Source organism: Triticum aestivum, chromosome 3A (assembly GCF_018294505.1).
Source record: "Triticum aestivum cultivar Chinese Spring chromosome 3A, IWGSC CS RefSeq v2.1, whole genome shotgun sequence".
Classification (NCBI taxonomy): Eukaryota; Viridiplantae; Streptophyta; class Magnoliopsida; order Poales; family Poaceae; genus Triticum; species Triticum aestivum.
The window spans coordinates 147,516,502-147,526,902 of record NC_057800.1 but is presented as its reverse complement, the minus strand read 5'-3'; the positions used below and the strand labels follow the sequence as shown (position 1 = coordinate 147,526,902).

The 10,401-nt window shown below is 46.6% G+C and overlaps 1 pseudogene; it reads left to right on the top strand.

Moving 5' to 3' along the window:
• Positions 1-1,037: 1,037 nt before the first annotated feature.
• LOC123056856 (heat shock 70 kDa protein 17-like) lies at positions 1,038-9,286 on the top strand (annotated as a pseudogene).
• The last annotated feature ends 1,115 nt before the right edge of the window (positions 9,287-10,401 follow it).

The following is a 10,401-nucleotide window of genomic DNA, read 5'->3' as shown; positions in this document are numbered from 1 at the left end:
ATATAAAGTTGCTATAAAATGATTGTAAAACATCCAAGAATGATAATAAAACGCCATGAATACTTCATAAATTATAGATACGTTGGAGACGTATTATTCATCCACGGTGTCTCCCTCCTGCCTCCACCAGCTACTGTTCATCCACGGGGCTCCTGTTCATCTAGCCTCCACCGGCTACTTTTCAACCACCCCTCCACGGGCTACTGTTCATCCAGCCCTCCACGGGGTCCTGTTCATCCACCCCCAACCGGCTCGATCGGGGTCCTGTTCATCCAGCGGCAACGACCTCTACTACCATGGGGTCCTGTCCATCCAACCCCCACAGGGAACTGTTCATCCAACCCCCAACAACGCTCATTGTTCATCAAGAGGCAGAGGTTCGATCGGCTTCAGTTAGCAGCAGTAGCGAAGGAATCGCTCGATCAGGTTCAGTTAACAGCTAGGGATCGATCGATCGCTCGGGTTTAGTAATGCATAGCCTGAAGTGCAATCGCTCGGGTTCAGCAGGCGAATGCCTCACTCGGGTTCGGTTAGAGCCCAACGCCTCACACCCACGCGCGTACGCGTACGAGAGAAATGCGCAATCCCTCCGTGCATCGCTCGGACCCGACCACCCACCGTAACCAGGAACTCCCCGATATTTTCCTCGCCCTCGCTTCTACCATGGTTTTTTCCGTCATGGACGGCCCAAAGAATGTCATACAGCTGTGTCTCCGGCTCGCCCAGGACGAAAAGTCCATTTTCTATCATGATTTTTTGTCATAGAAGTAGGAGCCCACCACATCTATGATGATACCGGGTTTTGTCACAATTATCGTCATAGAAGTGTCATAAGCATGACAGGAAAAAAAAATTGTTCGGCCCAAAATGTCACGGTTGTGTCTTTTTTTTGTAGTGTACCCTTGAGCAAGCACAAGAAAGGCAACGCTTGCGCCACCAAGAGGAAGAGCGAGCGCACCAACACCAAGACAAACAAGATGTTGAGGCACAACATCAATGACAACAATGGCATGAAACTGAAGCACTTGAGGCGCAACATGCCCTCCGAGACACAAGTTGCGCCGTCTCCGCACGCAATCGACATCCGCGTGAGAAAGAAGAAGCACTTCGCAATGAAGTTCAAGAGAGGAACTATCAAGCATGATTGCACCGTCAAGTTCCACGAGCTCCTCCACAAGCTAGACAAGCACAACAAGCCCGACAAGAACCACAAGTTCGCTAAGAGAAACAAGACAATGGCAATCCTCCACGCCAGGAGAAACTTGAGGTTGACAACCCTCCTCGTTAAGGGCGTCATCACCCTCGACCCCAACACAATGAAGAGCAACGCTATCGCAAACTCAAGTTCATCATGCCCAAGTTTTCCAGAAGCAATGATCCCGAAGAGTATCTTTCATGGGCATTGAAGGTTGATAAGATCTTTTGTTTGCACAACTATGAAGAAGAGAAGAAGATCGCCATGACATCCCTTGAGTTCCAAGACTATGTCCTCATTTGGTGGGAGCAAATCATTGAGCGCCGAGAGGCAAGAGGTGAACCACCCATCACAAACTTGAGATCAAATGAAGGAAGTCATGAGAGTGCTTTTTGTGCCAACATACTATAACTGCGACCTCTTCAAGATACTACAACTCCTCAACCAAGGAACAAAGAGCGTTGAAGAACACTACAAGGAAATGGAGATTGCCATGATTCGAGCAAATGTCATGAAAGATGATGAGCAAACTATGGCACGTTTCTTCAATGGACTCAATCACCCTATCAAGAAGATCGCCGACTTCCAACCTTACTCCAACCTCATCGAGCTAGTGCATAAAGCCACCAAGGCAGAGCGACAAGTGCAAGATGACTTCCAATATGCCAAATACTCTTCCAAGAACTATGACTCCTCCAACCAAGCTTCAACGACTCCATGGTGAGACCATCAAGACAAGTTCCATCAAATGCTTCACATGCAGCGGCCGAGGCCACAAGTCCTTCGAGCGTACCAATAAGCGCACCATGATCCTCAACGATGATGGCACATACGACTCCATGGGTGAAGAGGAAACGGGCGTGCTTGAATACATGGCCATGCACCGGAAAGTGAGTGAAGATGAAGATGACCAAGTCTTTTGCGACAATGATTTGAGCCCCACTCTCGTTGTCTCCAAGGTCTTGACACTTCAACACCAACAAGATGAAGACCAAAGATGCCATATCTTCCACACAGGGATGGTCCGTGAAGGTCATCATCGACGGAGGAAGTTGCCACAACTTGGCTAGTGAAGAACTATGCTCCAAGCTACAATTGGTTAGGATGAAGCACCCTTGCTCCTACAAGGTCCAATGGCTTAGCAACTCCGGCACCATTCAAGTCTCCTTCAAGATTGGAGCATATGAAGACACTTTGGAGTGTGATGTGGTTCCTATGTCCGTTTACCATCTACTACTTGGACGACCTTGGCAATTTGATCGTGGCGTCACCCACAACGGGCGAACCAATCACTATAGCTTCAAGATGAAGGGAAAGGAGTATGTGCTATGACCTATGTCACCAAGCCAAGTGATCACCGACAAGCAAGCAACCACCCATCATGGAGAGAATAATGAGAGAGCGAACCACCAAAAAGAGAGTGAGTTCCACAAGCCCAAATTGAGTGCCTCCACGATGAATGACAAGAAAAACTTAGTTCTATTCGCTACCAAAAGTGAGATGAGAGAAGTGTGTGAGAACCCATCAAGTGTTATGCACTATGTCCTTTTGTGCAAGGATGAAGTGGCAAGGACTAACACCTCTCACAATCTACCTTTAGTCTTGTCTTCTCTATTGCAGGAATTCAAATATGTATTCCCCGACGAGCTACCTCCGGGTCTACCTCCTCTTCGAGGCATCAAACACCGTAACGACCTCATCCCCGGAGCACCTCTTCCTAACAAGGATCCATACCGCGTCAACCCCGAGGAAACTAGGGAGATCCAACGGCAACTTCAACAACTCATCGACAACGTCCATGTACAAGAAAGCTTGAGCCCATGTTTTGTCCCGGTAATCCTTGTTCCAAAGAAAGATGGTACATATCGCATGTGTTCTAATTGTCGTCCTATCAATGCTACCACTGTTCATTGTCGCTACCCCAGTCCACGCCTTGATGACATGCTAGACAAACTTAGTGGAGCCACAATTTTCTCTAAAATTTATCTTAAAAGTGGCTACTATCAAATACACATCCAAGAAGGTGATGAATGAAAAACCGCTTTCAAAACCAAGTTTGGCTTGTATGAATGGTTAGTCATGCCTATGGGCTTATTCGAAGCACCCGACACCTTTATGCATGTGATGCATTTTGTTCTTCGCCCTTACATTGGTGTATTTGTTGTGGTCTATTTTGATGATATTCTTGTTTTTAGCAAATCTATCAAAGATCATGTGACCCATCTTAGAACCATTTTGCAAACTCTTAGAAAAGAGCGCCTTTATGCTAATATGGACAAATGCCTTTTTGGTGTTGATAAGCTTGTTTTCTTGGGTTTCGTTGTGTATTCTAAGGGTGTTCACGTAGATGAATCTAAGATTGAAGCTATTAAAATTTGGCCCCAACCAACAAACTTGAAACAAGTGTGTAGTTTTCTTGGCTTAGCCGGATTTTATCGTCGTTTTGTGAAGGATTTTAGCACCATTGCTTTACCTTTGCATGCCTTGAGTAAGAAAAACGAACCATTTATTTGGGGACCACAACAAGATACCGCATTCAATGAGCTTAAGAATTTGCTTACACATGCCCCTTTGCTTGCATTACCCAACTTTAATAAACCTTTTGAGATCCATTGCGATGCTAGCGGTTATGGCATAGGAGGTGTGTTAATGCAAGAGAAGCGCCCCATAGCTTACTTTAGTGAAAAACTTTCCTTAACTACCCCATCTATGACAAAGAGCTATATGCTTTAGTGAGAGTCTTGCATGTTTGGGAGCATTATCTCCGCCCTCATGAGTTCATTCTTCACACGGATCATGAAACACTTAAGTATCTTAAGTGTCAAACTAAGTTGAACAAGCGTCATGCTAAGTGGTGTGAATTCATTGAGTCTTTTCCTTATGTCAGCAAGTATATCAAAGGCAAAGAGAATGTCGTGGCGGATGTGCTTTCCCATAGATGCATGCTTGTTACCCAACTTGAATTGAATGTCATTGGCTTTGAGCACATAAAAGACTTGTATGCGCATGATCCTACTTTTGCTATCACATATGCCAAATGTTTGATGTATACATCTTGGGAACATTATTACATCAAAGATGATTATCTTATGAGAGCTAACAAACTATGTATCCCCAAGTCATGAGGGCGGAGATAATGCTCTCCACTCTCCTATGCGTGTTGATCACGAACCGGACGCTCTCCACTCTCCTATGCGTGTTGATCAAGAAGAACATCAAGGAGTGGGAGGAGTGCCTACCCATCGCCGAGTATGCCTACAACCGCGTAGGAGACTACTACTGGCAAGTCCCCCTTCGAGGTCATCTACGACTTCAACCCGTTGTCCCCATTGGACATTCTACCTCTACCACTACAAGAGCGAATCAACATGGATGCAAGTGCACCCGTGAGCTACCTCAAGAAGATGCATGAAGATACAAGGCACACCATTGAGCACCAAGTTTAATGACTCGCGACCAAGCTCAACATCAACAAGCAACCCATGATATAAAACATTGGAGATCTTGTATGGATGCACCTTCACAAGGAACGCTTCCCCAATGAACGCAAGTCCGAGCTACGACCATGAGCTGACGGACCATTCAAGGTGCTCGAGCGCTACAACAACAATGCGTACAAGATCGACCTACCACGAGATAAGTACTTCATGAGTGACATTTTCAGTGTCAAGGATCTCTCTCCATACCATGGTGATGAGGCTTTTGATCCGAGGTCGGATCTTTCTCAGGGGGGAAAGATGATGCGGAGCATCCCATGGTCATCCCCATGGACCTACCTACGTCTCCCACGACACCACTTGGACCAATGACAATAGCTCGAGCAAAGTCTATCGAAACTAAGGTGAACTCGCTCCTCTCCGAACTACCACTTTCTACATGTGAGACATGGCTACTACCTCAAGAGGAAACCGTATGTGTGATCAAGTACTTAGAGGGAAGCAACGCGACAACTACATCCAATGGACGAGCTCGCGAGGACGCCAAGTACAAGGACCAAGAGAAGGAGCTGCCAGGAGCCTACAGCCACCGGACGACCGGCCTGGACCGGATGTTCGACGCGTGGAGCGTCAACTAGACAACCCAAGGACCAGCCAACGAGGACTCCAGCGACTGGACGTCCGACACCTCCCAGCGCCCGGACGACCGAGCCCCTCCGGACGACCGGTGTCACACAACAAAATGGAAATTATCGGAAGTCTGAAGCCTCCGGACGTCCGACGTCCATCGGAAATCCGACGCCACCTGATCAGAGCCAAAACGCCGGACGTCCGACACCAGCCGGACGACCGGACCCTCACGAGCCACCGGACGTCCGGTAGCTGTCGGACGACCAACGCCTGTCTGTGCACAGCGTGTTGGACCGAGGCCCATGTACCCTTTCGTGACCCTAGACTATATATACTCCTCCTCCTCCCTCTTTCTAGGGTCGACAATGTTATAGCTCATTTTGGAGATAGAGCTTTGCTCATCCACTTGATACTTTCTCCTTCAGAGACCGCGACCTCTACGGAGAAGATCCCCCAAGTGGATTCAAGACCCCTAACGGGAAGACTCCTCAAGATCTCCTCACGGAGAAGAACTACCGTCTCTTATATCGTCATTTATTGTGTTTCGATCTTGTATCACTCTTTATATTCATGGATCTAGCACATGTGTGATTGTTCTCGTTGATTTGAGTGTCTTTCCCTCGTGTTTTTTGTAGGATTCTCTCCATTTCGTGAAAGATCGGCCTTAGGGTTTCCACCCTACATCAGTGAAGATGCAAAGTAAGGGGGGAGAAGGAGCGAAATGGAAGAAAATAGGACCGAGGTGGGGATTTAGTGGGCCAGGGGTGTTGGAGTCCTACGTGGATGCTATCCGACGTTGTTTTTAGATAAAATGCGTTCGGACCGATACAGGCCCGCGTTAGATAGCGCAACACACGGTCCAGACGTATGCGGGCGGTTTGAGAGTCAACGTTGGAGATGCCCTTAATAGGCATGGAACATCAAGAGATAAGAGAAGGATGTTCCTACAAGGCTCCACAGAGATCAGCGATTCTGGGCCGTTGGATCGGGTCCCTTGATGCGTTTTCGTCAGTTGGATCGACGTTTGGATTCAAGAGATAAGAGAAGGATGTTCCTACAAGGCATGGAACATCAAGAGATAAGAAAAGGATGTTCCTACAAGGCTCCACAGAGATCAGCGATTCTGGGCCGTTGGATCGGGTCCCTTGATGCGTTTTCATCCGTTGGATTGACGTTTGGATAAATCTGGGCCGTTGGATCTGGAAAAAACACTGCTGGAATGAATAGTAATGGCAACAGAATGTAAATACCATGCCCCCACCAGGGCATTTTGGTCATTTCGCGTGGTGGGGGTATAAAAGGGCCGGCTCGCGTGGTGAACCCTAGCCTCCTCCTCTCCCGGCACTCCCTCGCCCGCCCTGCCCCGCCCCGCCGCCTCGCCCGCCCTGCCCCGCCCCGCCGCCTCGCCCACCCCGCCCCGCCGCCCCGCTCGCCGTGGCCGTGGCCGATGACCACGACCCCGCCGTCCCGCCTCGCCCGTCCCGCTCGCAGTGGCCGATGCCCCGCGGCCTCGCCAGCCCCGCCCCGTCCGTCCCGCTGCCCGTCTCGCCAGCCCCGCTACATTTACGGTCGGCATCACCGCGCGCCGCCCGACCAAGGTATTCTCCCGCGTGCGCGACCTCCTCGCCAAGTCCATCCTCTACGCGCGGGCCATCGCCGACTCGCTCTTCCTCCGTTGTGACCTCGTCCACGACGCCCGTGGCACCGATGCCGTCCGCGCCGACGACGGCCAGGTCCAACACCGTCGACGAGACCATCGCCATGGTGCTCCACTATGCCTCGGGGATCGCCGATGCGCACGTTGGCCTTCCGTGCGTGACGCCGTCGTCGCCGTGCCGCCCTATTTCGGCCAGGCCGAGCGCCGGGCCCTCACGCAGGCGGCCCAGCTCGCCGGGTTCAACGTCCTGGCGCTCGTCAACGAACACGCCGGGGCCGCGCTGCAGTTCGTCCTACAGCGCCAAGGAGTTCGGGAAGATGGTGTGTGTCAACGAGTTCCAGGTAAAATTCTCACCTCTCCAGCTCCTTTAGCTGTTCAGTTCTGCTTAAACTCATATGTCTGTTTGTAAGATCTCTGAAGAAAAAGTTGTTACTACTGCTTTCACATGCTAGATGACTGTAGATCTGAAAAAACATGAAATTTTAGCCGCTATCTTGAATAGGCATCTAGTGCTAATGCTTTTAGCTAATTCCTCCGCACGTTAAGGATGTCAGATGGAACTCCAAACTGGGAGGCCTTGAAATGGAAATGCGTTTGGTAAACTATTCCGCAGATCAATTTAATAAGCATACATCTGTCAGTCTCCTAAAGCAATGGCTAAGTTGAAGAAGCAAGTCAAGCGCACCAAAGAAATTCTGAGCGCATATACCCCTGCTCCAATCTCAGTTGAATCTCTCTATAATGATACCGATTTCAGGTGTGTCCTTTGGTACATGCATAATCTTTGGATGACCTTTTTATATGAAACTTAAAAGATCCATCTTATGTCCTGGATCGATTCTGAACACATGGACCTCTTGCTTGCAACCAAACATAATCTGGAGTAGCATGGATGACAGGCCCTATTATTTCATATTTGCCAAATGGTCTGACCTTTGATAGATCAAGTTGATTTCTTTGTCTCCTTTAAAGTGCGTATATGCAGTATCAATTGAATAAAATGTGTTTTGGTACTGCTTTTGCATATCTCTTGTGGATAGTTTCTGCTACATTGAAGTTCTGCATCCATTTTCATTGCATATTCATGATTATGTGGAACTTGCAAGATTATACCGGCTTCTTAACATGCCATTGTTGGTATTTTCCGTAGACCCATTGGCCATTGATGTCCTTATTCCTTACTGCTTTGTTCTGTGATTATTGATCTTTTACCCCAGCTCATGCTTTCAGCTTTCCTTCAGTTTTTCTCAGCATAGAGCGCACCTTTAATCCTAAATCATGGTTAGGAAAAAAAATCAAGGTTTTACATGCTGACCGACATGTTGTTTATTACAGAAGCAGCATAACACGTGAAAAATTTGAAGAGCTTTGTGCATATTTATGGGAGCAGGCTCTGTCTCCAATCAAAGATGTGCTCACGCATTCAGGCATGAAAATTGGTGACGTATATGCTGTAGAGCTAATTCGAGGAGCTACCAGGGTACCGAAACTGCAGGTGATTATTACTCCCTCATTCAAGACTTATACTTGACTTGCCATTGAGGGGCTGTAATGGAATGCAGGACTGTTGCATTGTTGAATTTCTGAAACTTTCTGTGTATGCTCATATAAACTAAACTGATTTTAGAACTTGGGTGCATGTGATTGCCTGCTTCTTGTTACACCTTTTCTCTCGTAAGAAGGTTTCATCGTGAACAGAATTCAGTATTTGGGATGGAGTTTATAAACTGTTGTTAGTCATACAGAGGACTTCATTTACTTATGGAATAGAGTTACATGCCTTATCTATCTGTACCATTTATTATTATCTTGAATCTCATTGTTTTTTTTATTTTTCACATTTTGACTCACGAGGCACATTTGTATTCCACTGTTCCAGGCTAAGCTGCAGGAATTCCTGGGATGGAGTGAGCTAGATAAGCACCTTGATGCTGATGAAGCAATTGTTCTTGGCGCCTCACGACATGCTGCTAATCTAAGTGATGGGATTAAGTTGAACCGCAAGTTGGGGATGATTGACAGTTCTACTTATGGTTTCGTGTTTGAAATAGATGGCCCAGATTTTGTCAAAGATGAAAGTACTGATCAAGTACTGGTTCCAAGGATGAAAAAGATGCCAATAAAGGTTAAGAAGGATATTAGTCAATCTCTTACTTGTCGACAAACTTTGCCCGTTGTTTGAAAATATATATCTGAGCAAGCTTTTTATTTGTCTGTTGTCTACAGTTGTTCAGGTCCATCAAATATACTAAGGACTTTGATGTGTCTCTCAGCTATGACAAAGCTTCTGAATTGCCCCCAGGTGTTTTATTGCAAATGTTTGCAGAGTACGCCATATCAGGCCTGACAGAAACCAGTGAAAAGTAAGCACAGTTTTGATGTTATTTTGGTGCGTGTAGTCTCAAGTGTCAACTCTCAACCCTGCCCATAGTCAACTTAACAGCCTGAAAGGACCTTATGTGAACCAATATTTATTCTGAATAAATTTTCTGTGAAGTTGTAATACGTATATGGTCATGTCAATATAAATTGTCTAGAAATTGATCCAACTTCCGGAAGTGGCTGAGCTTGCCCCTCGCCATCGCCGCATCCCCTCCACTAACCTCTCTAGGCATGGACAGAAAATATCTTAGCTCCATTTGCTGAAAATATCTTAGCTCCATTTGCTGAAAACAGAGGCAGAGTAGCAGTTATAGCACCCCTAGAGAGATTACACTGATTCCCGTCATGGTGCTGCTTGCGTACATTCTTTGTTAGAGATTGCTTGATCTGATTGCGGCCGGAACATGGTTTGGTTAGGGCCGTGTGATTTAGCCTCTTCTTGGTGGCAACTAATTACGCAGAAATACTTTAGTTTAGCCTCTTCATCCCAATATTTAAGATTACAGGGTCGAAGTGCCTTCTCCCTATGGTAATCACCATGGTTTTATTATTTGGCTTCTTCTGCATATCCTTTAGTTTAGTTTTCAGTATCATCACAATCAGGAGGCATATCAGAGTAGTATCATATTCTAATTAGAAATGGAGACAAATTTAAGAATTTAGTAACTATGTAGTAATCATGATGTACAAATCATTTATTAATATGTTTTTTAGTATTTGCAGCACCATATGGTGGATCATAGCAGGTAAAGGTTTAGAATATATAAGACATGTTTAGAACCTTTGAGCCTGACAGCTGATAGGATGTTTGCTGTGAGTTGGTACTATATGCATCTGTTGGATGTCCTGCTGCACATCTAGGCATTTTATTGTTCTATTGCTTTTGCTCTGTGTAGGGATGGGTTAGGGTTTGCTGTTGGATCCAACATTTTTCTGTTGATGGTTGTCGTCTGCTCATGCTCTTGACTGTCGGACTGCTGGGATCTGTCGTTGTTGTGGTTGTCTCGATAGTTATGATTTTTGTCAACGGTCCTATTGCAGGTGCTTTTCTTTTCTCATTCCTTTATTTATGCCTTTCCATGTACATTTTCTAATTTAAT